Source organism: Eurosta solidaginis, chromosome 2 (genome assembly GCF_040869045.1).
Source record: "Eurosta solidaginis isolate ZX-2024a chromosome 2, ASM4086904v1, whole genome shotgun sequence".
Taxonomy (NCBI): Eukaryota; Metazoa; Arthropoda; class Insecta; order Diptera; family Tephritidae; genus Eurosta; species Eurosta solidaginis.
Window position 1 is genome coordinate 288,847,266 of NC_090320.1, and position 26,756 is coordinate 288,874,021.

The 26,756-nt window shown below is 36.4% G+C and overlaps 2 protein-coding genes across 10 annotated transcripts in view; both read right to left on the reverse strand.

Annotated features, from left to right (window-relative positions):
* Positions 1 to 26,756, reverse strand: part of LOC137241140 (tropomyosin-1-like) — an 857,608-nt gene that overhangs the window by 18,351 nt on the left and 812,501 nt on the right. The window lies entirely within an intron of this gene.
* The window catches only part of LanB1 (laminin subunit beta-1), a 45,864-nt gene that overhangs the window by 6,719 nt on the left and 12,389 nt on the right, over positions 1 to 26,756 (reverse strand). Inside the window, exons 1-2 of one of the 2 annotated variants that reach the window (XM_067768421.1) lie at positions 7,934 to 8,069; positions 16 to 73 (exon numbers count right to left, since the gene is read on the reverse strand). The gene's annotated coding sequence lies outside the window, so the exon portion shown is untranslated. Of the gene's footprint in view, positions 1 to 15; positions 74 to 7,933; positions 8,070 to 26,756 lie in introns of those variants that run through there. The other variant, XM_067768422.1, reaches the window with a different exon arrangement.

The following is a 26,756-nucleotide window of genomic DNA, read 5'->3' on the forward strand; positions in this document are numbered from 1 at the left end:
TTTGGTTTTGTTTACTTGTTATAATGTGAAGTCGTGCTGATTTTTTGGCAAATATTGACGTCCAGTGCAAAATCTGTAGGAAATAACTTATTAGTAATTTTTCGAGAACTTGATAAGTAAGAAAAAAACAGAGAATATTGTGGATATTTTTATTAACTGCTTTAGAAAATTTTTTGAATACGTTGTAGTTTTATCGATCGTTACAGATGTTATTGAGTATTTTTTGGAACAACCAATTTAAGTACTAGCCAGTCAAACTCGTGAGCCAAGCTTTACGTAAATATACAGATTTGTGGCAGGATACGTATAATAAATGAAAAGAATATCACTGGTGGATATGCTCAATTGAATTATTAAATCAGTCCCAAATTGAACAACACTTGAAATTTAGTCCTTTCAATTTAGATGATCCCTAGACTTCTTGCTTTTTTTTTAGTTCAATAAAAATATCTATAGCCAAGAATCTAGCTCTAGCCCGTATTACCTTTTACGATCCGTGATCCAAACTTGTTTTTTAAATCACAATAGCTCTGAAATGGTGGATCGGCTTAATGACATAAGTGAACTTATAGGCCCGTAGTCATAGTCGAAATAAAATAGAGTCTTATTGGTTTAAACATGGTTCAAAATGAATTACAATTTTTTTTTTAAACGCGATGAACTTCAATGGAAGTGAAAAAAGGCTTCCCCGACAAGCAAATATACGTCAGGAACTAATTTATTATACCTAGAATACGTATTAATATGTTTCTGACGAAAATTAAACAATTTTAAAATGTGCGATGGTTACTTGGCTCCACATATGCGAAATCTTTAATTAAGACTATTCAGCATTCATAGATATTTGTGAGTTTTGATATTTTGATAGTTTAGTTTTGAGAAAAAAGTAGCATCCTATACTGATTTTGACATTAAATTTAGAAATAAATATTCAATGGAAGGAATTATTTACCACAGGCGTCGATTTTTAATACATGTCAAAAAATTTAGGGAGAGGTGTCAAATGAACGCGTTTTAATTTCGGAAACAATAATCCGAACGCGGCAAAGTAATACTTTTACTCTGTCAAGATATTTTCGCAAAAAAAAAGTTTAAGACTTTCATGTGGTTGTGTTTGCGGTTCGGTGATATTGTTGTACACAGAAAAGATTTAACAAAAAAGGCTTTTTGCGCTGATACAATTTCCACCAGTTTCGCAGCCGTTTGATGATAATTATTCGGTTTTTTGTGAATATCTATTAATAAAAGAACAATTTCTTATTTCCGACTTCTAATTATTGAATTACATTACAGAATTCTTGAATTGAATTCTGCTGGCATTTCCTTTTGTGTCTTCTATTCCCCTTTACATTTGCCAATTCCTCTTAAAAGAAAGCGTGAAATAAAACACGCAATACAACAAGAATTAGCAACAAAAATTTTAAGGACCGCTTGATACAGTCGCTGTTGTATTACTTCTCTCCTTTGACACCCTCTTCGTCTATGTCATGATCGACTTGAGTTCAATGATTTTCTAATGTAAAAGAGACTTACACTTTGCAGGTCCATGTACAATGGCTCAACATTCTAGGTCACTTCTTTCCTATGGAAAATATACTAAACTCACTTTATTTATGCTGACTTTGCGAAGACAAATCTAATTTTGATTTAACCTGATTTTCATTGAATGTGCTGCATACTTATTAGTATCGAGGTTAGACATATCCCTATTCGGGTCTATTAAATTAAACGGCTTTAACGGTTAGGGCAACCTAACTTTTAAGGTTTGTATCATTTTGGCCGTCACATTTGTTTTAATGCCAACAACTTTTCTTTACAACATTCTTACAAACTATATAAACTATTCAACATGAATACGAGTGTATGTGTGAATAGCCTTGTTGCTTCCCTTGCTTTAAGTAGCCCAAATCCGCTTTATTCGTTTATGTGAGATTTAAATAATTTTTTAAGAACGAAATTAAGTAAATTTTCTTTAAATAAGTATGTTCATGTTCAATTAAAAGATTGTGCACTCAATTTTAAATTGACGGCTGATAAAAAACAGCGAATTTTTACAAAACACGTTTGCTAATAACTTTTAAATAGAATTGAATGATAATTATCCGCCACCGGATTATGATCAAAACGCGTTTTCAGGTATTCCTTTGACAATTTTGTAGTATAGTAAGAGTTTTTATCAAGTAAAAAATTACCATTTTTTTACGTGGAGTCAAGTAACCACGGTTGTAAGAACAGGGTGAACTTTTATAACTCCTAAAAAATTTCTTCATAGCGCTAATCAATGCCTTTTTTTCATGCGGATACCCTGTCATGCTTATTTTAGCTGCAAACTATGTTTAATATGTCTATTACAGACCAAAATTTTAAATCCCATTTTTAATTTATGCAAGATTTTAACTAAAGGGTATTTTAGTCAGCGACTATGATTACGGGCCATAATTTTTAGAAAAAGTTTGATAGTTGCATAGTTATCATCCAGGTGAAAATGGTTTTCAGTCACTTATCATAAACCGTAATACGGGCCCTGTTTTGTTGACAAGCATTCAGCCTAAAAGTATGTGCTAATATTTTACGACGGGCATGCTATTTCTAGTGAGATTTATGAGTTCGAGTAGTTTAATGCAACATTTTTAAGAAACTTTAGGGGGACTCATGATAACATATAAACTTATAAGGTGTAAAATTATATCCATTTACACACGCGGTTATATGAACGCACCTAGTAATACTCTTGATAAACTTGATTGTTTTTCAGCTGTATTATTTCCAAAAAAAATTTTTTTTCATTGTTATACAAATTAAAAAATACCAAGATTAAGTGAAAAATCAAAACTAAAACGCCTTTACTTGCTGATGTTGGAGATTTTTGATGAAAATGCCGTCTGTAATGTCTGCAAGGTTGCATTCCTTTGAGTTTACCGCGTTTACACAATGAAATGTGCGCGTAAATTTATATAAATTGTGTAAATGATTTTTCATACAAAATTTGACAGCTCGTGCGTAAACTAGATAAATTTATACGTTTACACACTTTATAAGGCATTTATACGGTTACATGAGTCCCCCTTTTAACTATAATACAGCATAACAATTAGGACGTTGCAATGAGATACCCGGCCCTAGATCAGGATGAAATCTTACTGGAAATTTCGAATCAGTTGTAAGAAAGTTTCCAGCACTTAACTCATGTGTACACTGACAGGGTGACCACCTACCGTGAGATTTCTTTAATTCGATGCTGGAAAAAATTATACTAGGTGCAGAACTTAACCAATGACCAATGTGGCGCCAATAAGTCTGATAACTCCAAATTGAAAGAGGACAAAACCAAATACCCTCTGTTACTAAACAAAGAGTCAGCGCATTTGCACCTTGGCCACCACGCCACTGTTGGCAGCGATAATTTCGAAATAGTAAAAGGCTTCGTTTATTAAGGAATCATCATTAACAAAAACAACAGCATCAGCTCTGAATTCTGGCGAAGAATCACTCTTGTCCATGAATGCTACTTTGGACTAGGTAGGCAATTGAAAGGTAAAGTCTCCTCTCGGCAACCGAAAGTCATGCTCTACACGTCGCTAATTGTAACCGTCCTGCTATATGGTGCAGAAGCATGGACCAAGACAACATCAGATGAGACGGCTCTGGGAGTGTTCGAGAGAAAAGTTCTTCGAACAATTTACTAACCTCTACGCGTTTACAACGGTGAGTACCGAAGACGATTTAACGATGAGCTGTACGAGCTTACCGCAGACATCAACATAGTCCAGCGTACTAAACGCCGCAGCTACGCCTGTCAAGCACCAATTAAGTAAATAAAGTAGAAATGGCGCATCCTTCAAAGCTCCGACGTTCCAAATAGATTGGGCAAGACTAAGAGGAGGGAGTTGTACATAATTCCACCAAGCGAGAAAGGCGTGGACCCCAGCACGGGGCTGTTAAGGTTCGAAAATCATGTGTAGGCTTTACAGCCTTAGACTAACAAAGTTACTCCTATAATTAAAAAGAGAGGATTATAGACTCATGACGGGTATTCTGACTGCACACACATGCCTTTAAATATGGCCTGGTCAATGATAGCAGATGTAGGAAGTGCGGGTTGGAAGAGGAAACGTCCAAGCACATTTTGTGCTCGTGCATTGCGCTGGCCAAGCAAAGACTCCAGCTATTAGGAGCGATACAGCTGTCAGATCTAGAAGCAGCAAGTGGCATAGGTCCTAGAAAGTTTCTAATAGGACGGAGTTATTTGGTATTTAACATAGGTACTGGTTTTTGATAGGGTCACTTAACAAAATTCTTGTAAAACTTTGGACTCATTCAGTCTATGTGACGTCCCCACGGACCGGCCAGTTCAACCTAACCTAACCTAACCTTAGTAAGTAAGTAAGAGCTGAGCACTATTTTACATTAACGCTTTCAATAATATGTTCTATTGTTAATTAATCATAATTTTCGATTTAAATTTGATTTAAAAGCACTCAATTTAGTTTAATTTTCACTTATTTATTTTTTTTTATTTATGTAATTTTAAAAATTTCAGTATTTACTTCAAATTAGCTGTAATTAGTTTCATTTGCCACTCAATGTTTTTTTCGCTGAATTTCAATTCATTTCGTTAAATTTATTTTAGCGTGAATTAATTTACGTCTAAAAAAGTTTTATTTAATTTCACTTAAATTAAATTTTTTTCAATTTATTCAAATTAATTTGATTTGTTACTACCATTATTTTTTATTTTATTTCACTGGAATTTTTTCAGATTTTTAGTGTTTTTTTTTATAAAAATCGTATTTAAAATCCGCACACATCTACGTTCCAATCTTTGTTCATATATTTCAAGGATTAAAAACATTTCGAATATTAAAAATGTTCCTATTTTCAAATTAATAATTGAAAACCCGTAATACGGTTTAAATTTTTTAATGAAATAAACATTTTTTCGAAATATTTAGAATTTTTTTGGTCACACTCTTCCTTTAAAAATCTAAAAGTTCAATTAGCCACGTTTTGCGTTTTTTCTTTAATCTAAAGTATACGATAAATTATAAAATTTTGAAAATTTTGTGTGACTTCAAAAACGTGTAAAACAATCTTAACATTTGACTATATTAAAACAATATATTGACACCATATCTAGGCACAGTACTCAATTTTAATGTCCACTAGAATTTAAAGTTTTTTTTGGATAGTTTAAAGTCAATTCCATGCTTTTTGCCAAAAATATTTAGTGAGGACTGAAAAAAATAATTGTGTGGAAATAATTATTCAGTACTACCACTAAAAAAATTAGCAGTAGTGCGAAATGTTTTTTTTTTATTAAATTACTATTTTTTTAATAAATACAATTTTTCAAATTTACATCTTAGGTTTTTCCATTTTTTGTCAAAGTTACAGGCGAACTCGGAAAATACGTACGTGTATGTCTTAAAGGCTATAGGGCCTGGTAAAATTGACTTTGTCATAACGATAGTTTTGCTTAACCATATCAATTGGCATCAGTTATTGCTGCCTTAACCTAAAAAGCTTTGGCATTTTCATAAAAAAGAAGAAAACGCAAGAAATTACAAACAAATTCCACAAATAATAAGTCACTTAGTCAAAACGTATACAAAAGAAGTAAAGAAGGCTAAGTGCGGCTGTAACCGAACATTACATACTCAGCTGAGAGCTTTGGAGATAAAATAGAGGAAAATTATCATGTAGGAAAATGAAGGGAGGCCATAATTCTAAGGGTGGACGCCTTTTCGAGAAATCGCCATAAAGGTGGACCAGGGGTGACTCTAGAATGTGTTTGTACGATATGGGTATTAAAGGTATTAATGCGGGTTTTAAAAGGGAGTGGCCCTTAGTTGTATATGTGAAGGCGTTTTCGAGATATCGACTAAAATGTGGACCAGGGTGACCCAGAACATCATCTGTCGGGTACCGCTAATTTATTTATATATATAATTCCACGAACAGTATTCCTGCCATGATTCCAAGGGCTTTTGATTTCGCCCTGTAGAACTTTTTCATTTTCTTCTACTTAATATGGTAGGTGTCACACCCATTTTACAAGGTTTTTTCTAAAGTTATATTTTGCGTCAATAAACCAATCCAATTACCATGTTTCATCTCTTTTTTCATATTTGGTATAGAATTATGGAATTTCTTTCATTTTTCGTAATTTTCGATATCGGAAAAGTGGGCGTGGTCATAGTCGGATTTCGGCCATTTTTTATACCAAGATAAAGTGAGTTCAGGTAAGTACGTGAACTAAGTTTAGTAAAGATATATCGATTTTTGCTCAAGTTACCGTGTTAAGGGCAGAGCGGAAGGACAGACGGTCGACTGTGTATAAAAACTGGGCGTGGCTTCAACCTATATCGCCCATTTTCACAGGGCGGAGCCACGCCCATTTGGAAATTTTCTTTTATTTTTGTATTTTATTGCACCATATCATTACTGGGGTTGAATGCTGACATAATTTTAGATACTAAATTTTTTGTTAAAATTCGACTTTTAAAAGTTTTTTTTTTTTAAGTGGGAGTGTCATCCGATTTTGCTAATTTTTATTTAGCACACGTATAGTAATAGGGGTAACGTTCCTGCCAAATCTCATCATGATATCTTCAACGACTGCCAAATTACAGCTTGCAAAACTTTTAAATTACCTTCTTCTAAAAGCGGGCAGTGCTACGCCCATTGTCCAAAATTTGACTAATTTTCTTTTCTACGTCATAAGGTCAACCCACCTACCAAGTTTCATTGCCTTATCCGTCTTTGGTAATGAATTATCGCACTTCTTCGGTTTTTCGAAATTTTCGATATCGAAAAAGTGGGCGCGTTATAGTCCGATTTCATTTGTTTTAAATAGTGATCTGAGATGAGTGCCCAGGAACTTACATACCAAATTTCATTTAAATACCTCAAAATTTACTCAAGTAATCGTGTTTACGGACAGGCAGCCGGACGGACGGACATGGCTAAATGAATTTCCTTTTTTTCGCCCAGGTCATTTTGATATATAGAAGTCTATATCTATCTCGATTAATTTATGCCGTTACGGGGTACCGTTATGCGAACAAAATTAATATACTCTATGAGCTCTGCTCAGCTGAGTATAACAATACATAATGTAGTAAATCGTGTGAATTGCTCTGTCAGCAACAATTAGCAAATGCCCCTTTTGTGTTGATTAAAATTTAGACTCTTTTTGTTACAGGGTAGCATATTAACTGGTTTACTCAGTTGGCATTGAAATTGTTGTCTGTTTACACTATAATATGCAAAAAGTTAATAAATTTACCAACTCAAATATTTATTGTAGGTTATGAATATGGCGAAAACCCAAAAACCAATTGGTTGGCTATGGTATGGTAATGGCTAGGGCGTTATAGTACGGCACCATTGACAAATAACATTGATTTCCATAAGTTTGATTGGATCATCTGTTTTATACGGATATGGATATAGCACGTTTGCCACGAGCTTATGGAATGCGTTCTCTATTATTAATATATGGATTGAAACTCGAAAAATATTATTTGATTTTCAATTTTTTTTCTGCCTTGCACATACAAAAATTGTATTCTCTGCAGAGTAGGATTTTGTCCTGCCCGAGCTTGAATTCGTTTAATTTATTTATATTGAGAGTTCTTCCTTGTTGAATTGATTGAGGGGCCTTATTCGGTAACTCGATTCGAAGGAAATGCGATACGAATTCTGTCAAGTTACATACGTATGTATATTTTGTTTTTCAAATTTCTTTCGAATCGAATTAGAAAAAAAAAATTTTTTTTTGCTTGAACAAGTGTTTTTTTTAATTTTTATTTAACCGCTTATTATACCCGTAACTATTTTCTTGCCAACATATATTTTTATGTCTCCGCTACCAATTCATTTTATTTTTATTTTTACAAAGTAATTTTTACTATTTTTCTGCCACACTTACACTTTTTCAACTTATCTCTTAAATTTGTTCTTATGTATGTATATAGTCCACTAGTTTCAAGATTTTTTTTTATTTCCGGTCAAAGCTGAATTTCAAAAAAATGTATTTAAACGAACCGAGCCCGTCAAGCAACGCGGCCAGACTAAAGTTATAAAATGGAAATATTTTATGAAATTGCTCATAAAAGCGTCTCAAATACATACACACTCATAAAAGTTGTTTCATAAACATACAAACATCTGCATTTATAAAGAATTCTTCTTTCTTGGTGATAAACAAACATGAAATTATGCTCACAACTGATTCTCAGTTCTTTTTTTATGACTTAATATGTAGTTGAACTTTTTTTTATCAGTAAAGGCAAATAAAAAGTAACATTTATGACATTTGACCGCATTTTCCAAGCGTTGGAAGCATAGTGTACCTATACAAGTGTGTTCACTAAGCGATAAACGTCAAAACTACAAACAGCCTCGCTCACCTGATGGAAATCTCAGGTCTAGAGTCGCATTTTTGGTCTCAACGACAACATTTTTGTCTACCAATCGGCTCGACTTTTTCAATTTTTCAATCATTCGGCGCATTCGGTAATGGTATCCATTTTGAATTTGCTGTCATTCTGAATCCAGCGAGTGCCTGTCAGAATGCTTGACAGATAAGTCAACACACTTGTACTTGTACACTATGGTTGGAAGTTTGAAAAAAATCGTATTGCCGCGCTGTTGGTTACTTATGAGCTTAAAAATATATCTCCGCTGTGAATAATACATCTGATGAAAATCTCGAACAAAACAGGACGTCTTGTACTACGTCATATAAGATTAATATGTGGCACAGATAAATTATCTTTGCAGTTTAATAAATATTACATAAGTTAATGTTCAAAGAAAAGCTAAGAAAAGGTTCTCTTCCAATTGGCGTCGTGCTCCTTTTAATTTTTCCTCCGAATTGGCGGGACGGGACCAACTTGTTTTATGCCGACTCCGAACGGCATCTGCAAGACAGATAAGTTTTCACTGAGAGCTTTTCAGCGCAGAAATACACTCGGAGTGCTTGCCAAACACTTCCGAGGGACGACCCCGCTTAGAGAAATTTTCTTCTAATTGAAAAACCTTGTTTCCAAAATTTTGATGTTGCTTTGCCCGGGGCGTGAACCCAGGATTTATAGTAGCAGAATCGGCCGTGTATTGTCCGAAATTTGCTTTGCATGCACACATTTTATCTCGTACTACACTTCTTCTTGCTACCTTTTCTAACCCTCTCTCAATATAAGCAATGAACTGTTGTTGTTGTTGTAGCAGTGATTCGCCCTATCTAATAGGTGCCACCACTCACAAATTGTCATCAATATCCTCTAACGGGGTGGACCAGAGTGAGAGCGGGTTAGAGGCGTTGGTTTCACATTGCAATTAAAGGGATGATTGGTGTCTTATTGCAAGCAGGACATACATTATGTATGTCGGGGTTGATTCTGGAGAGGTAAGATTTTAACATGTTACAGTATCCATTTCGAGGTTGAGCTTGCCAACCCCAAGCAATAAACGGTCCACTTACTTACTAAAGATCCAGTAAATCTAATTTTACTTGTTTGCTTCCTCAACAACCCACAATATGCACAATCTCCATGAACCTTTGCCTAGAATACTGCCTCAGATTTTGTTGGTATTTGTTGACTTTCCTTCAACAGCAACCGTTTACTGCTGCACCCTTTATCTTAGCCAAAATTTAGTGGCATATCCATGTTCCTATATCGCATATTTCCATCCAATCCCATTATGATTTTATCAACAATCTCTGCCACTATAAAACTATGTAATTGGATGTCCTCGCCAGTGGCCGTACGCAATCTTGCTCCATGCAACGGTATCCATTTGATGATTAAATCAAAGATGGAATGAGATGCGCCCGTAGCTATAGCCAGTAAACGTACACATTCTCTTACAGTGAGATTGGTAGACCTAAGAGAGTGTAGGGCATTCAATTGCGGCTGACTTTAAGTTTATGGAGATTAGTGTACTTGGAGATTCTCTCATCTCCTTCAGCTTTACATCTGCGGCCACCTAGGTTGCTGGACTTGAAACATTAATTAACTCCGGCATTTTATTTTTGCAATCTTTTCAGTCCTTCCAAATTGTGCCTTTTCATTTCCGGAGGATGTTTCTGTGAGACTGTTTTCCGATTCAGCGCATGCGTTAACGTTTCAGTTAGTGTAGGTTATGGGTTGGCGTATGGCATTTGCTTCGATTCGAAATCCTATATGCAATTAATAATGCTCTAAATTGTTACGCTTTTGCCATTTGCTCTTCAATAGCGGTTTTGCAATTCTGTTTTGTATATGTGTTTCCTGTGTTTGCTTTGTTTGACAGCGCCATTAATGCTTCATAATTGTCCCACTCTCCCCCTGGAAAGGTCTGTAAAATTTTAGCAGCAGACATGAACTAATCTGGCGTGACATGAACTAAGAAGCTTCTTCGGGCTGTACATATATTACCGCAGATTTCTACCAAAATTTCTAGGTGTAGTCAATATTTCCAAACATTGAATTATCGTCACTGCTCCACCCGATGGCATAACCGATTCCAGGAGCAACGTTCATTCTAGACACTGTCGATTGAGTTTACTATAGGAGGCGTTTTGACACAAGTGGTCGATAGACTATGGGGTAGGGTAGAGTGCATTAAACATTTTCACAAGAACCTCTACGGGTAGCGATTCTGTGTCAGGTGATGCGAGGGCTCGAACGAAACGAAACATGAACTAGAGAAGAGATGCCAGGAGAGCGTCATGTTGCTAAGTCAAATTGGTAAAGTGAATGAGTTTACAATGGATATCCGCCTGCTTGCATCGAATATGTGAGAGTGAGAATGGTCAGTGTGAAAGTTGATAATTGTCCCAATGAAAAGTATACCTGATATTCTGAGCGAATTACGCAACGGCCCAAGTGGAGGTCATCTAAAAATAACAAAGACTTTATAGAAAATAAAACAGAGATTCTATTGGGTTAATTGCCGCCAGTTATTCATACAGACTATTGGTAAGTGTGGCGTGTGCACTAGAGCAAATGGGCTCAAATCCCGAAGCTATAGCAGATGAGGCCATACAGTTGCACCAATAAATATGTGCAATAAATATGTGCTAGTGGTTATAGATTATTTTAGCAAATGGCCGGAGGTATACCAAATTCCAAACCCATAAGTGGAAACCATTGCAGAAATGTTTACAAACAATTGGGTAGCAAGGTGCATCAATGGAGTCATACTCCGACTAAGGAAGGAATTTTGAATCAGATGTGGTCGAAGAAATGCGCAATGAATTGGGCATTCGGAAGACTCAAACAATGGCACTGCATACTCGGTGAGATGGTATGACGGAACAATTTAATAGAGCATTGGAAGAGCACTTAGGAAACGTAGTGAACAAGTTCCATAAAGATTGGGATACGCACAAATCCATATTCTTGGTGGCCTATCGATCGGTAGTGGACGACACAACGGGCCAGACTCCCGCAAAGGTGGTTTTCGTCATTGACTTTCAACTGCCAGGTGACTTGAAGTTTGGAATATATGCCGATATGGGAAGAAATACTAGGTAATGCACTAGCGTTCTGGAGGAATAAAGTAGTGAAATACGAAACAGAACACCTGTATTATGAAGACGAAAGCCAGAAACAACAAACCAATAATTTCGGAAGGTTTTTCTGGATGGAGATTTAGTGCTATTACACAGAAAGAAATCTACTAGTAACGTAAATCGAACTAGGGGTCAATTCAACCGATATTACTGTCAATCTTTATCCATCGCAAATAACTGTAGAATAAACTTCGCACAAATTGTTAATTCTGGATAAGTCGTTTCAACAGCCAAAGCAACAGGAAGAAGTTCATCAAATGTAATCCACAGCTCTGTTAAAAAAAAGAATGAATGTAAATTTATGGGGTGACCCTTCTCAGATTTTTTTAATTGGGAACACTTTTTTCTAACGATTTTGATGTTGCTTTCTCCGGGCCTTGAACCCAGGATTTTTGTAGTAGTAGGCTTCGCGCGCTAACATTACACGACGGTGGCCGCCTAGCTCTGCTCTATTAAATAAAATTATTAATGCCACCCTAGGAATTCAAATCAAAATTGTTAAAATAACAGATTTCCTTCAACATAAGGATAACAGTGTCTGTTGGTATGACAAAAAGTTCTGTGACACGAAAGTCATCAAAACAAAGTACAAAGTAGTGAGCGCCGTGGGCGTAGGTTTCTCTTTAAAATTAGCATTAGTATTTGCACAATGAAATCAGTTATTTTACCAGAAAAATCAGTTAGATTGATAGAGAATCTGTTATATTTACAATATACTGTTCGAATAACGCTCTTCGGTTATAATAGATCAGTGAAATTAGTCACGTTTTAAAAACTTTACACATAGGAATTTTCAAATCACATAGCTTACGATTAAATTTGAAATATAAACAGTGTTTCATAATCTAAATTAACTTTCACTTAAAGCAATCATTGATATTATACATATACGAACAGAAATGTTAGCATATCAAAACATCCACCATAAATATATATACATATTCCTAAAACAGAATATTTTATACTTTGCCGATAAGGCTTGAACTAAAAATATGACTTGTGTCAAACTTATTTTCTATGATCACATCAACTTAAAGGGCGCCTTGGCTTAGAATCTGCCACAATCAAAACCATGGCGGGATCTTTGAAAGCAAATACACACAATTGAGCCGATACACTTAATATCAGAGATCGCAAATAACAGTCCCCGAAACCGCTATTTTCAATTAGATCAGCTATTTAATGATCAAGAGTAATAACTGTTAAATGCCTTTATTGGTTTCGATTTCTTACATACATAGATTGGCAGTTTCGCAAACAAAAAAAAAATATATGCTCAGTGAACGAGCTCAACCGATTGTCGAAAATATATGTTAGATTACAGTGTTGTTGTAGACGTATAACATAATTTGAAATACGAGCCGGACCCGTGCGCATCTTGCGCAACCAATATAAAAGTCTCTTATCAAATATCAACAGAAATTAGCTGTTCTATCAACCAATTAAAACTTACAGCTTGCGCTGCTATCTAGCGTACAATAGCAACTGCCGGTAATGCAGTGCAAACATTCACAATAGTTCCATAGTAAAAATAGATTTCTTTGTGTGCTCACAATCGTTTTTTTTAACAAATTATTTTAACAAAATATAGCTAAACAAAAGCACTACGACCAAAATTGCCCAAAGCTCGCTAATAGCCCGAATCTCCATCTTTACTACCAAAACTTTATTTATAGATTTGGTTTCCAAATAAGAGCGAAAATGGGACCCGTACATAAAAACAGCAATTAGAAATGATATATATGATGATTTATGTGCTTGCGCATATACGGCACGGATTTTGTGATGCGTAAAGAATATAAACGGAAAGAAAGGAAAAGAAAATATCAGAAAAAGAAAGAAAATAAAGGGAGAAAAAAAGGGAGGGCAATTAAGGGCAAGGAAAGGATAACAATCGCTGTCGACTAGTTATGCGATTTTTATGGATGGTTTATGGGCGTGTTACACATTTATTTTAGAGCAAGTGATTTGTTATCGAAGAGTTATCAATTTGTTATCGAAAGCAAACGATATCGGTGACTTATCTAAAAAATATAGATTTTTTATCGAAAAAAAAAGGATTTTTATCGATTTGTTATCGAAAAATATCAATATATTTTCCAAAATCTATCAATATTTTCTAATAACGGATCGATAACTTTTCGATAGAAAATCGTAAGTTTTTGTTTAACTTTTCGATAATAAATCGAAAACACGTGGATATTCCAGCAATATAATACCGGTAACTCTTCCATAAGAGTTGTTATGGAAAACATATCTATAATAAACCAATGTCATTATAACAATCGGATAACAACAACAGTCCAATAACTTTTCGTAATTATAAGCGAATATTTTCGAACCTTGCTAAACGATTTCAAAATAATTCCGAAATAGTCGTTAATATAAGACCAAAATAATATCGAAATAGCCCCGAAATTATCTGAAATTAGTCACGACATATGAAATAATCCGTATTCTCTAACACCTTCCCAAAATAATCTCGAATACTACCCAATACAATCTCAAATAGCCCCACAAATTATCACCGAACAGTGCAGCAGTGCTTTCCAAAAAGTCCTGGAAATAGTCCCTGCATGACCCCAAAAAAATACTATCTGGCTTTCTTACCATTTGTGTTCTTGGATATTGGCTGTTATACATGATAAACCGAGTTATTTTTTCTGGTTAACCGTTATATGCAACCTTTGCTTAATATATTATATATAACATGCATTAGACGACCTCAGAGCACAAACGGCACATATACTAGTCAGCGAGTAGTCGCAGGACAAACATGAGTAGTCGCTGACTAGTTTTAGTTTGCACGTCGAGTTTTTGCTCTGCCAATTAGATAATCGATCCTAATTTTAGGTAAGTGTCTACATAAATACCTAAATGTGTTTGTATTTAAGTAGAGAATTCAGAGTTAATCATACAAATAAATATAGTGAAAAGCTTCAACTGATAATAAGTTCATTCAATGATTTTTTTACATCCAAAGCTTGCGTTTCAAAGTAGTTCATGCGCTATTTTCTCGCATAAAAAAATTCTTTTTTGTACTTTTTTAAACAAAAAAAAAAAAATGTATGTGTGTGCTCATCCGCTTTTAAATGTTCGTATTTATTTAGATTTTTTTTTTTGGTTTAAATTAGCTGCAATGTTATTTGTAAATTGGAATTAGAAAATTAAAATGGGAGCAAAAGCGCTGACATGACAATGCACTTGAGAGTGGAAGCTTTATGTTAATTGCATCTAGACTCTAGATGTATGTATGTATGTTGTGTCTGCGTTTTCGTTTTGGTGTTAGTTTGTTTGTTTTTATTTTTAATGTATTATTAAACTCTTAAAACATTTTTGCGGACAGTGAGCTCATCCAGCTAATCCTACTGAAAATAGATCCATGAAATAATTGTGCAAATTATTTTTATTGCTATTATCATTATTACGATTTTTTTTGGACTGACTGCTACTTGAGCGGCATTTTTAGCGCGCTTTTTGTTATTTTTTAAACGGTTTTATTTAGCTTGACTTGACAGGCTGGCCGGCACGAATTTTTTAATTGAAATTTAAGTAACTTCCCGATAAGCTACAACCTTGAAACTTGGAATATAGTTGAGAACCCGATGACAATGCAATAATAAGAAAAAACCCGCCGCTACGTGGCGCAAGGATCGAGATATTCAAAAAAATCGTATTTGTGGTCCGATTTGGTTCATATTTGTAACACATAACACACACATGGCGGCCACCGTGGTGTGATGGTAGCGTGCTCCGCCTACCACACCGTATGCCCTGGGTTCGCACCCCGGGCAAAGCAACATCAAAATTTTAGAAATAAGGTTTTTTAATTAGAAGAAAATTTTTCTAAGCGGGGTCGCCCCTCGGCAGTGTTTGGCAAGCGCTCCGGGTGTATTTCTGCCATGAAAAGCTCTCAGTGAAAACTCATCTGCCTTGCAGATGCCGTTCGGAGTCGGCATAAAACATGTAGGTCCCGTCCGGCCAATTTGTAGGGAAAATCAAGAGGAGCACGACGCAAATTGGAAGAGAAGCTCGGCCTTAGATCTCTTCGGAGGTTATCGCGCCTTAAATTTTTTTTTTTAATACACACATGAATAGAAAGTGCCAATGATGTCCGATTTGGCTCATATTTGGAACAAATATTACATACAGTCCTGTAGAAGTGACATCAAAATATTTTGGACTTCGAGGAGGGACAAGCATACGTGGCGCAGAGTCGAGTAAAGTCTTTGGGGCGATTATGTATTGCGGACTGAGATTGTAAAAAGCTGTCAGGAAAGAGTCCTTGTAATAATGAGTCACTAAATGAACTAAATAGAATGAGGAATTATAGGCAATTTAATAAAGACTAAAAACTTGAAACTTTAATAATTTAAAAAAAAATGTTTAGGTTAAACGGTTTTATTGAAAACAATACTTACATGAAGTAATAATAATATTAAAAGCTAGAAAATAAATAGGTAGGCCCTAGGTACTAGTCATCACACACCTTATCAATCTAGGGCGTTGATCAGACAATTAAATAAAAGCGTTGGCGGCGTGAAATTTCGAAAAATGTGAGGCGTATCAAAACCTTATTAAGGTTCAGTTGGTCTTATATATGATTATCAATGATTTTCTAGCTTTTAGTATTATTATTACTTTATTTAAGTATTGTTTTGAATAAAACCGTTTAACTTAAAATTTTCTTTTTTTAATTATTTTATATATTGTTTGATTGTGTATGTGTAGTATTGTATTGACTTTGGCAAATGTGGTAACTTACCGCGGAACTTGAAAATGTATCTATCATTAAATTCTTGCCTAAATACTTATTTGCAAAATAAAGTTGATGAAAATTAAAAAAGATAAAATATTGTTTGCTATAAACTAGTGGTATATTTATTTATTTTGTAAGTACTTAGGTACATTAGGGTGTCTGAACTAAAAAATTGCGTTTTATCGACTATACTATATATTTTGTCGACTATACGTCGACACTGGTCGACGGCCAAAATTTACCAGAGACGCCGTTATGAAATTCGTATGTAAAACCACCCCCTGATTTCGAAAATCGAGTTCATTTTTGATTCTATGGTACCGTTTTTGAGATATGTGATAAAAATTATTTTTGCGAGGGCAGCATTTCAAAACCACAACTTTTTTTCAAATATTTTTTATTTACGTAAAGATCTGTTTAATTAGAAAAAAGATAAGCTATCATCGAAGAAAATCGATGCAAAACTACGTAAGTTATAAGCGATCAAATAAAAATACCCAGGTTGCGCAGCTTCAATGTATGTATACATACATATATTAAAGGTATAAAGTGCAAATGGGATATTATCCGGATAAACGAATAACACCATAACTGTGATAATACTTGTTCTTTAAATAAATCAAATAGTACTTTTAATACTCGAATTGTTTTATAGTAGGTAGAGTGGTTGCATCGAAAGGAAGAGTGGTTGGGTTCGAAAGCTGCTGTAGGGATGTAGTTATAAACATGTATTTCCGTCACTTATGGGTAAGTATGCAGGTAGATTTTCAAAATTATAAGACACAGAAAATTTTTAAAGCCTACATCTAAAGCAGGTAGTATTTTCTTTTCCCGGCTTCGTATAAAAAGGAACCTTTCTGTCTAGGTAAGATTTGATTTTTTAAATTTTATTCTTGTTCCGAGTATAAATATGAGTTAATGAAAACTCATAACATCTGCAAGGCTCGCCGGAGATAGTTCAGTTCATAAGTCAAATTTCAAAACCGTGATTTAGTAAAAAAAATAAAATGAGTAAAAGGACGCGAGAATTTGAGTGTAATAACGATCCAGATATGTTCTGTTTCATGTGTGGCCAATATACTATCATAAGGCGACGACGAGTGTTCTCAGATCATATCAAAACTTTATACTCCAATTATTTTGGCATTGAGCCTAAAAATGCTGAAAAACCATTGACACCGAACACTTTGTGTACATCGTGTCGAGTAGAATTGATTCAGTCGGAATCCGGACAACAAATAAAATTTGATACACCAATGATATGGAGAGAACCTACTTGCCATTCAATAGAGTGTTATATTTGTCAAACAAAAGTACTTGGCGTTGGAAGATCAAGAAGAGTAACCTATGCCAGCGTACCTACAGTGACATTACCAGTACTACATTCAACGGCAGTTGCGGATCCAGTTCCATTGTCAACAGTAACATCTGAGTGCGGGGAATCAAGTTGTACTGAATTTCGCATGGGAAAGGAGAGAAACGTTCTATCACAAGCACAACTTAATGATAGGATAAGAGATTTGGAACTATCCAAAGAAAAGGCCGAGATCCACACTTCTCGTATGCAACAATTTAAATTTGTATCATCCGATGTTAAGGTGATATATTGTAGAACTCGTCACGAACCATTTTCCAAACACTATACCAAGAAAGACAGTATATGCTACTGCAACGACATTCCTGGTTTATTCAAAGAGTTTGGTCAAACATATGATTCAAAAGAGTGGCCATTGTTCATAGACAGCAATAAACTGAGTTTAAAGGCTGTATTATTGCATATTGGTAACAAAAAGCCTTCTATCCCGCTAGCACATGCAGTAAATACAAAGGAAACCTACGAGGAAATGCAAAAACTACTCAAATTTATCAAATATGAAGAGCATGATTGGAAAATATGTTCTGATCTCAAAGTCGTTGCAATGCTATGCGGTCTACAAAGTGGCTACACCAAGCACTGCTGCTTCCTCTGCAAGTGGGATAGCCGAGCTCGTAAGGACCACTACGTCAGAAAGGATTGGCCGGAAAGAGTCGAGTTTACCGTTGGTGTGGATAACATCAAATACACCCCTCTTGTCAAGAAAGAGAAAATCATACTTCCACCCTTACACATCAAGCTCGGTCTCATTAAAAACTTTGTTAAGGCTTTGGACAAAGAAGGCGAAGCATTCGACTATTTGAAAACAATTTTTCCAGATATTTCTCAAGCCAAGATAAAGGAAGGTATTTTTGTCGGACCACAAATAAAAAAGTTGATCAACAATAATCAATTCAAAGGACTACTATCATCAGTTGAGGCAGCAGCGTGGGAATCCTTTGAAAACGTCGTTGCTTCTTTTCTCGGTAGACACAAAAGCCCTAACTACGAGCAGATAGTGAACGACTTAATCAATAATTATGCGAAAATGGGTAAATATTAAAAGCTTATTAAAATTAATTTCCCAAAATTCTATAACTTGTTTACCTAACTAATATTTTCTTTCCAGGCGTAAATATGTCGTTAAAAATTCACTTTCTGCACTCACATTTGCGTTTTTTTCCGGCAAATATTGGCGATGAAAGTGACGAACATGGCGAAAGGTTTCATCAGCAAATGAAATTAATTGAAAATCGATATCAAGGATTCTGGGACGTCGCAATGATGGGGGATTACTGCTGGTTTCTCATAAGAGAAACCGATCCTAAACTGAATAAGCGTCAAAGTCGAACACATAATTATTTCGACTACATAGTAAAATAAAATTAAGATAAAGATTGTTAGAATATAGTACAAACATAAATAAATTAAAAAAAAAAAAGTTAAAAATATGGGTAATTTCATTCATAAATTGAACTTTTAACTAAATAGAAAGAAAGCATAGCTAGATATTTCACTCTTCTTTATACCATCCATACGTTTTGAGGTATACGTTGAAATTGCGCAACCTGGGTATTTGGAAAAAAAGTTGTGGTTTTGGAATGCTGCCCTCGCAAAAAGTAATTTTTTTCATATTTTTTCATAAAAAAAACAAAAATTTGAAATGATGAGCTAATATCTCGAAAAGTATATGGTTGAGCAAAAAACAATGTATTATGCATTTATAGCAAATTTTATCGTCTTTCCGATTCTGTATACTTATTTGCAATTGCTTGACCCATTCGTGAGATATATGTAATTAAAGTGATAGAATCAAAAATGACCTCAATTTTCGAAATCAGGGGGTGATTTTACATACGAATTTCATAACGGCGTTTCTGGTAAAGAAAAAAAGTTGAAATTCGTGGTCCAGTGTTATTTGGGGTACTTATGTGACTTCAGCTTATTTGCTTATGTGGTTTTATTTTTAACACAGTTTACAGACACAAAATACACCGCAGACAAACAATTTTTAAGGAGATAAAATGATAACGAGTTGACAGTCCGTTAAAAAAAGTTCACTTTGCCGTGCGCAATATTATAAATTATGATCTAAAAATAAGCTATGCAAAATTTCATTCGAATTGGTTAACTCTTAGAACTGCTACGTTGCATTTGATAAATTTTAAAACCATATGCATTCAAAGTGCAGCAGTTTATATAAAATAATTGATAATCGTTAATTTTTTTATTCCTTTTTGGAGTGAAAAAACTGACATACTTAGATTGTGATTGAAATAAACAAAACTGTATTGGTTCTGAGGTTTCGCGAAGTAAATTCCGTACTGTTAAAAAATCGTCTAATTCGTAGTGTTAAGCAAAGTTATAGCAAATTTGTTAAAATGGTAAGGCTACTTTAAATGTATCGACATTGTACAAAACAACAATCGAAAAATTGGTACATAAAACCCACATGAGTCAAGGCGAATGAAGTACCAGTAGGTCTCAACAGCTGATTGCTTCTTCTTGATTATTTTCCATACAACACCTTGTACAACAATATGTCAGTTAATCCAAATCAATGAAAGATTTCTTTTTTCGCTTTGCCACCACCTTGTATAGATGCGCCTCGCACACGAGTATTCGTATAAAATTTGTATATAACAAGTAAGGAAGGTTAAGTTCGGGTGTAACCGAACATTACATACTCAGTTGAGAGCTATGGTGACAACATAAGGGAAAATAACCATATAGGAAAAAGAACCGAGGGTAACCCTGGAATGTGTTTGTATGACATGTGTATCAAATGAAAGGCATTAAAGAGTATTTTATGAGGGAGTGGGCCATAGTTCTATAGGTGGACGCCATTTAGGGATATCGCCATAAAGGTGGATCAGGGTTGACTCTGTTTGTTGTTGTTTGTACGATATGGGTATGAAATGACAGGTGTTAATGAGTATTTTAAAAGAGAGTGATCCTTAGTTCAATAGGTGGACGCATTTTCGAGATATCGCCATAAAGGTGGACCAGGGGTGACCCTAGAATTTGTTAGTACGATATGGGTATCAAATGAAAGGGGTTAATGAGTATTTTAAAAGGAAGTGATCCTTAGTTCAATAGGTGGACGCCGCTTCGAGATATCGCCATAAAGGTGGACCAGGGGTGACCCTAGAATTTGTTTGTACCATATGGGTATCAAATGAAAGGTATTAATGAGGGTTTTAAAAGGGAGTGGTGGTAGTTGTATATGTGAAGGCGTTTTCCAGATATCGACCAAAATGTGGACCAGGGTGTCCCAGAACATCATCTGTTGGATACCGCTAATTTATTTATATATATAATACCACGAACAGTATTCCTGCCAAGATTTCAAGGGTTTTTTATTTCGCCCTGCAGAACATTTTTATTTTCTTCTACTTAATATGGTAGGTGTGACACCCATTTTACAAAGTTTTTTTCTAAAGTTATATTTGGCATCAATAAACCAATCCAAGAACCATGTTTCATCCCTTTTTTCGTATTTGGTACAGAATTATGGCATTTTTTTCATTTTTCGTAATTTTCGGTATCGAAAAAGTATGCGTGGTCATAGTCGGATTTCGGCCATTTTTTATACCAATCCAAAGTGAGTTCGGATAAGTACGTAAACAAAGATATATCGATTTTTGCTCAAGTTATCGTGTTAACGGCCGAGCGGAAGGACAGACGATCGACTGTGTATAAAAACTGGGAGTGGCTTCCACCGATTTCGCCCTTTTTCACAGAAAACAGTTATCGTCATAGAATCTATGCCCCTACCAAATTTCACAAGGAATGGTAAATTTTTGTTAGACTTATGGCATTAAAAGTATCCTAGACAAATTAAATGAAAAAAGGCGGAGCCACGCCCATTTTGAAAATTTCTTTTTTTTTTTTGTATTTTGCTGCACCATATCATTACTGGGGTTGAATGTTGACATAATTTACTTATATACTGTAAAGATATTAAATTTTTTGTTAAAATTTTACTTAAAAAAAAATGTATTTTTAAAGTGGGCGTGGTCGTTCTCCAATTTTGCAAATTTTTATTAGACATACATATAGTAATAGGAGTAACGTTCCTGCCAAATTTCATCATGATATCTTCAACGGTTGCCAGATTACAGCTTGCAAAAATTTTAAATTACCTTCTTTTAAAAGTGGGCGGTGCCACGCCCATTGTCCAAATTGTTCGCCCACGTTTTGGCCTATATTTCGAGACCCTAGTCACCCAGGGGTACGAAGAATACCCCGCATCAAAGTACTCATAAACAGATTCCATTTGATACCCATATTTTAGCAGGATTACCCAGGTCCACGTTTTGATATCAAGACCCTAGCCTTACCTGCTTGAAAAATAAACGGTTTTATGTAATTTTGTAAAAACTTAGATATTCACTAAATCATTGTTTAATGATACTGTTTTTTTTTTGCAAATATTAAGTTTGCCGGGCGAAATATAATAAATTATGGTCTAATTGGAAGTGGATAACTCTTTTAATTGCTACGTTGCATTTGAAAATTTCTAAAACCATATGCATTCACGTGTACGCCTAGACAGTGTTTATACAATATTGATATCAAATGAAAGCTGTTGCTGAGAGCTTTAAAGTAATTTTCATTGTGATATTCTATTTAGTCGCATCAACCTGTCGAAACTGATAAATATGCATGCGAAGCCGAAATAAAGACATGAATTAATAATACCCACATACCTATTTACATACGTCCTATTCGATTTGCCTGAAAGTTGGTATATAAATTTGCCTATGTTTGGATTTAAGATCCTTTTTTACGGGAAGTAGACCAGAGATGGACTGGGACTGGGATTAGGACTAGGACTGGGGTTGAGACTCGGAGTGGGACTGGAACAAAATTCATACCACCCTCTGGGACTGGCAATAAGAGATATAGAAGAATGAGAAGATCTTGAGAGAAGAGAAAAGAGGGAAGGAGAAGGAGACTGGGAAAAAGATAGACTGAGACGAAGATAGAGATAGATGAACCGAAAAAAACGAAGGGAGGAGTGAATAAAAGAATTAAGAAAAAGTGAAGAGGGGGAGGGCAGAGTTAGACGGAAAAAGCTTATTAAAATGTATGCAGATAGACCAAATTCAGGGCAGAACAACGTCTGCTGGGTCTGCTAGTATATATATATATAATAACCAGTTAAAAAAAATAAATTTAAGGCGCGATAACCTCCAAAGAGATCTAAGGCCGAGCTTCTCTTCCAATTTGCGTCGTGCTCCTCTTGATTTTCCCTACAAATTGGCCGGACGGGACCTACATGTTTTATGCCGACTCCGAACGGCATCTGCAAGGCAGATGAGTTTTCACTGAGAGCTTTTCATGGCAGAAATACACCCGGAGCGCTTGCCAAACACTGCCGAGGGGCGACCCCGCTTAGAAAAATTTTCTTCTAATTGAAAAAACTTATTTCTAAAATTTTGATGTTGCTTTGCCCGGGAGTTGAACCCAGGGCACACGGTGTGATAGGCGGAGCACGCTACCATCACACCACGGTGGCCGCCAACCAGTTACTTTGTTGAAATTGGTGATTTTCTTCCAACCGGCTCTTTTTTTAGTACACGGATCCTTTTGGAACCCGGTTCCTTTTTGGCAACCAGTTACTTTTTCGAAACTGGTTACTTTTTCGAAAGCGGCTACTTTTCTTGTACCACTTACTCTTTTGGATCTGGTTTCTTCTTTTTAGCCGGCAAATTGTTAGGAAAATTTGCTGTTTTGGACCCGGTTAGGCTAGGTTGGGTGGTAGCTTCCCTGATAGGGGAAGCTCACTTGGACAACATGACGGTCCGTTGTGATACCACATATAATAAACTAAACTAACGTTGACGTAGATATAACTACTTAGAGAATCGTTGGGTAGCAACGATAAAGTTCCGAATGATCCCGATCTCAACCTTGGATAGCTCCTCGGGAGATCCAAGTGAGTCACGACCGAAATACTTTCGCCTAGTTCTGGCAAAAGGTGGGCAATCAAGCATAAAGTGATTTGGTGATTCCACCTCATCATCCTCCATACAGCTGCAGCAGGATGGAGTTTCCAATATATTGACACGTACCGCATGGATACCCATGGGACAGTGCCCTGTCAAAACCCCAATGACCATTGATAGGTGAGCCTTAGTGAACCCAATTATTTCAGCAGACCTCCTGATATCCACTTTCGGCCAGAAAGATCTTGCTACCCTGCAAGACGTAGTCCACCCAACGCTTGCTGAGCTGACTCGAGGCCCAGCTATGGAAGACCAATCCACAGGTGGCTAGCGGAATCCCGAAATCCCTACAGCCATCTTCATCCGGTTCAGTTGTACCGATTCGGGCTAAGAGATCCGCTTGACAGTTACCCGGAATATCACTATGGCCCGGGACCCAGATAATCTTAATTGTAAAATAATTCGATGCAATCGCAAGTGAGGTCAGGCACTCCCAGACCACCCTCGATCGCACTGTACTTGAGCTCAAGGGCTTTATAGCCGCTTGGCTATCAGAGTAGATGTTAAATTCCCTAACCGTAGTAGCGCTGGATAGCATTTCATCAACCGCATCTTTAATCGCAGCAACTTCCGCTTGGAATACACTGCAGTGATCAGCCAACTTAAACTTGCGGCTTACATTTAGCTCTTGGCAAAAGACTCACGAAGCCTGACCAACGACCGGGCCGCGGCTGCCTTTCCCGCAATATCTACTGGATGTATATTCAGCATGACATTCAGTGCCAAGGTAGGTGTTGTTCTCAGAGCGCCACTGATACCAATAAGCGCCGTCCGTTGCACTGACACTAACATTTTGGAGGTGCTCGCCGTGTCCAGTGCTTTCCACTAGACCAGCACTCCATAGAGCAGAATCGGTTTGACCACCATCTCATAAAGCCAGTGTACTACTCCTGGCGAGAGCCCCCTGTGGTATTTAATATATAAATCACTATTTAATAATAAGCACTATTTATTTTTATAAAATATTTTTATTTAACCGCTCCTAAAAGTATGTTACAAAACGTTTTTAAATGTTTCAACCGAATGAAAATTTTTGAAAGACAATATTTTACAATTGAAAAATAAAAATTAACAAGAACAAAAAAAATTCAATTTATTTAAAGTAGGTACATTTAAAGTTGAATATAAATATAACCCTACACCCCCATCTCTTTCCGATAGCCCTCCTGCAGCAGTACAAGGCAACCGCGGCCTTCCTGGCCCTATCTTCACATTGGGTCTCCAGGACAGCTTCTTGTCCAGAACAATTCCCAAATATTTAACCCTGTCAGTAAGTAACAACGGTACCACTCCAATCGAAGGATTCTGAAGTCGTGTATCTTATATCTCCTTGTAAAAAGAACCAATTCTGCTTTTCCCGGGTTGACCACCAATCCACATGATTCAGCCCACCTAGCCACAGTATCCAGGTAGCCCTGCAGAACATCGCGCAGGGTGCCCAGAAATTTGCCTGTGACTAGGATAGCGAGGTCATCTGCATAGGCAACCACCCGACAACCATTGGCTTCCAGCTCCACAAGAAGCTCGTTGACTACCACAACCCAGAGCAGAGGAGATAGGACACCTCCCTGTGGCGTGCCCCTGCACACCTTCCTCCTAATTATGGCCCCTCCCCTCTTCGCTGCGACAATTCTGTCACATAGAAGTTTGCTAATAAATTCAACCAGAGCCGCTTCGACTCCTAAACCCACCAGAGCTCTTTCGATTGCCCCCGGTAAGACATTGTTAAAAGCCCCCTTGATGTCTAGAAAGGCACCCAGAGCATACTCTTTATGTTATAGGGACCCCTCTATTTGTTTTACAATCGAATGGAGAGCCGTTTCCGTCGATCTGCCTTTACAGTACGCATGTTGTGAAGCCGACAGTAACCGCCTAGGTATCCTTTCCCGTAGGTACAGGTCAATCAGCCGCTCAAACGTCTTAAGAAGAAACGACGAGAGACTGATTGGCCTGAAATACTTAGGTGATACATGAGAGCTCCTGCCGGCCTTCGGAATGAAGATGACCCTAACCGTGTGCCATTACTTAGGGATATAGTTAAGCCTGAGGCAGTTAGTGTAGTTGATGGCCAACCAGCGGCAGGCAATCCCTAAAGAAGTTTGAAGTTGCGCAGGAATGATGCCATCCGGGCCGGGTGACTTATAGGGCTTGAACGAATTTATAGCCCAGGATATTTGACTTTCCCGTAGTGTAATGGCAGGAATTCTGCATGGCCAGCAACCGTCGACCACGCAAGCGAAGATCCCTGTGCAACTGGGACATCGGGAAAATGATTGTTCAGTAAAAGTCTCAGGGACTCCTCGCTACTCATCGACCAGTCCCCACCATCATCTCTCTTTAGACCCGGTTACTATTTAAGAGCTTTAGCTTTGGCTCATCTCATCAGCTGTTTTTATTTTTTTCATTTCACTGGTATATGGATTGTCAAAAGGAGATAGCAAACGTAAAATGTAACCAACACATTGAAAATAATTTAATGCCGTGGTGGTAAATTTTTTTAAAAAAATATTTCACATCACTTTCAGATATTTTTGCAGTAAATGGATCTAATTTAGCGCATTATTTTCCTACAACACACAAGAATTCCCAAGTTTTACGTTTTCTCTCCATTACATTCGCCTAACACCAGCACGCAGATTTTGACAATCTGAACAAAGGTGTGTTGTTGCTGTAGAGATGAGCCAACCGTATAGTTGAACCATGCTAATCTCCTTACCACTATTTTGATCACGTCTATGTTCCCTGATTGTCCTTCCAATTAAGAAAGCCAACGGAGAGTACAAACCCATCGCTACTTTCTTTCCTGTCCAAAGTCCTTGAATGCACACCCACATAAACTCATTTCTGACACTCTGAGCTGTAATACTGCTTTCATTAATGTATCTGATAACATCAGGCCATGAACAACAACCTCGTTACTTTCGTGTTGTATGTTAATGACCTTCAAAGTGTTGTTGTCGTTGTTGTAGCAGTGCTTTGCCCCATCCAATAGGTGTGAGCACTCACTAGTGGTCATCAATGTCCTCAAATGGGAGTCCGAGGAAACTTGTAGTTTCAATAGGGTTG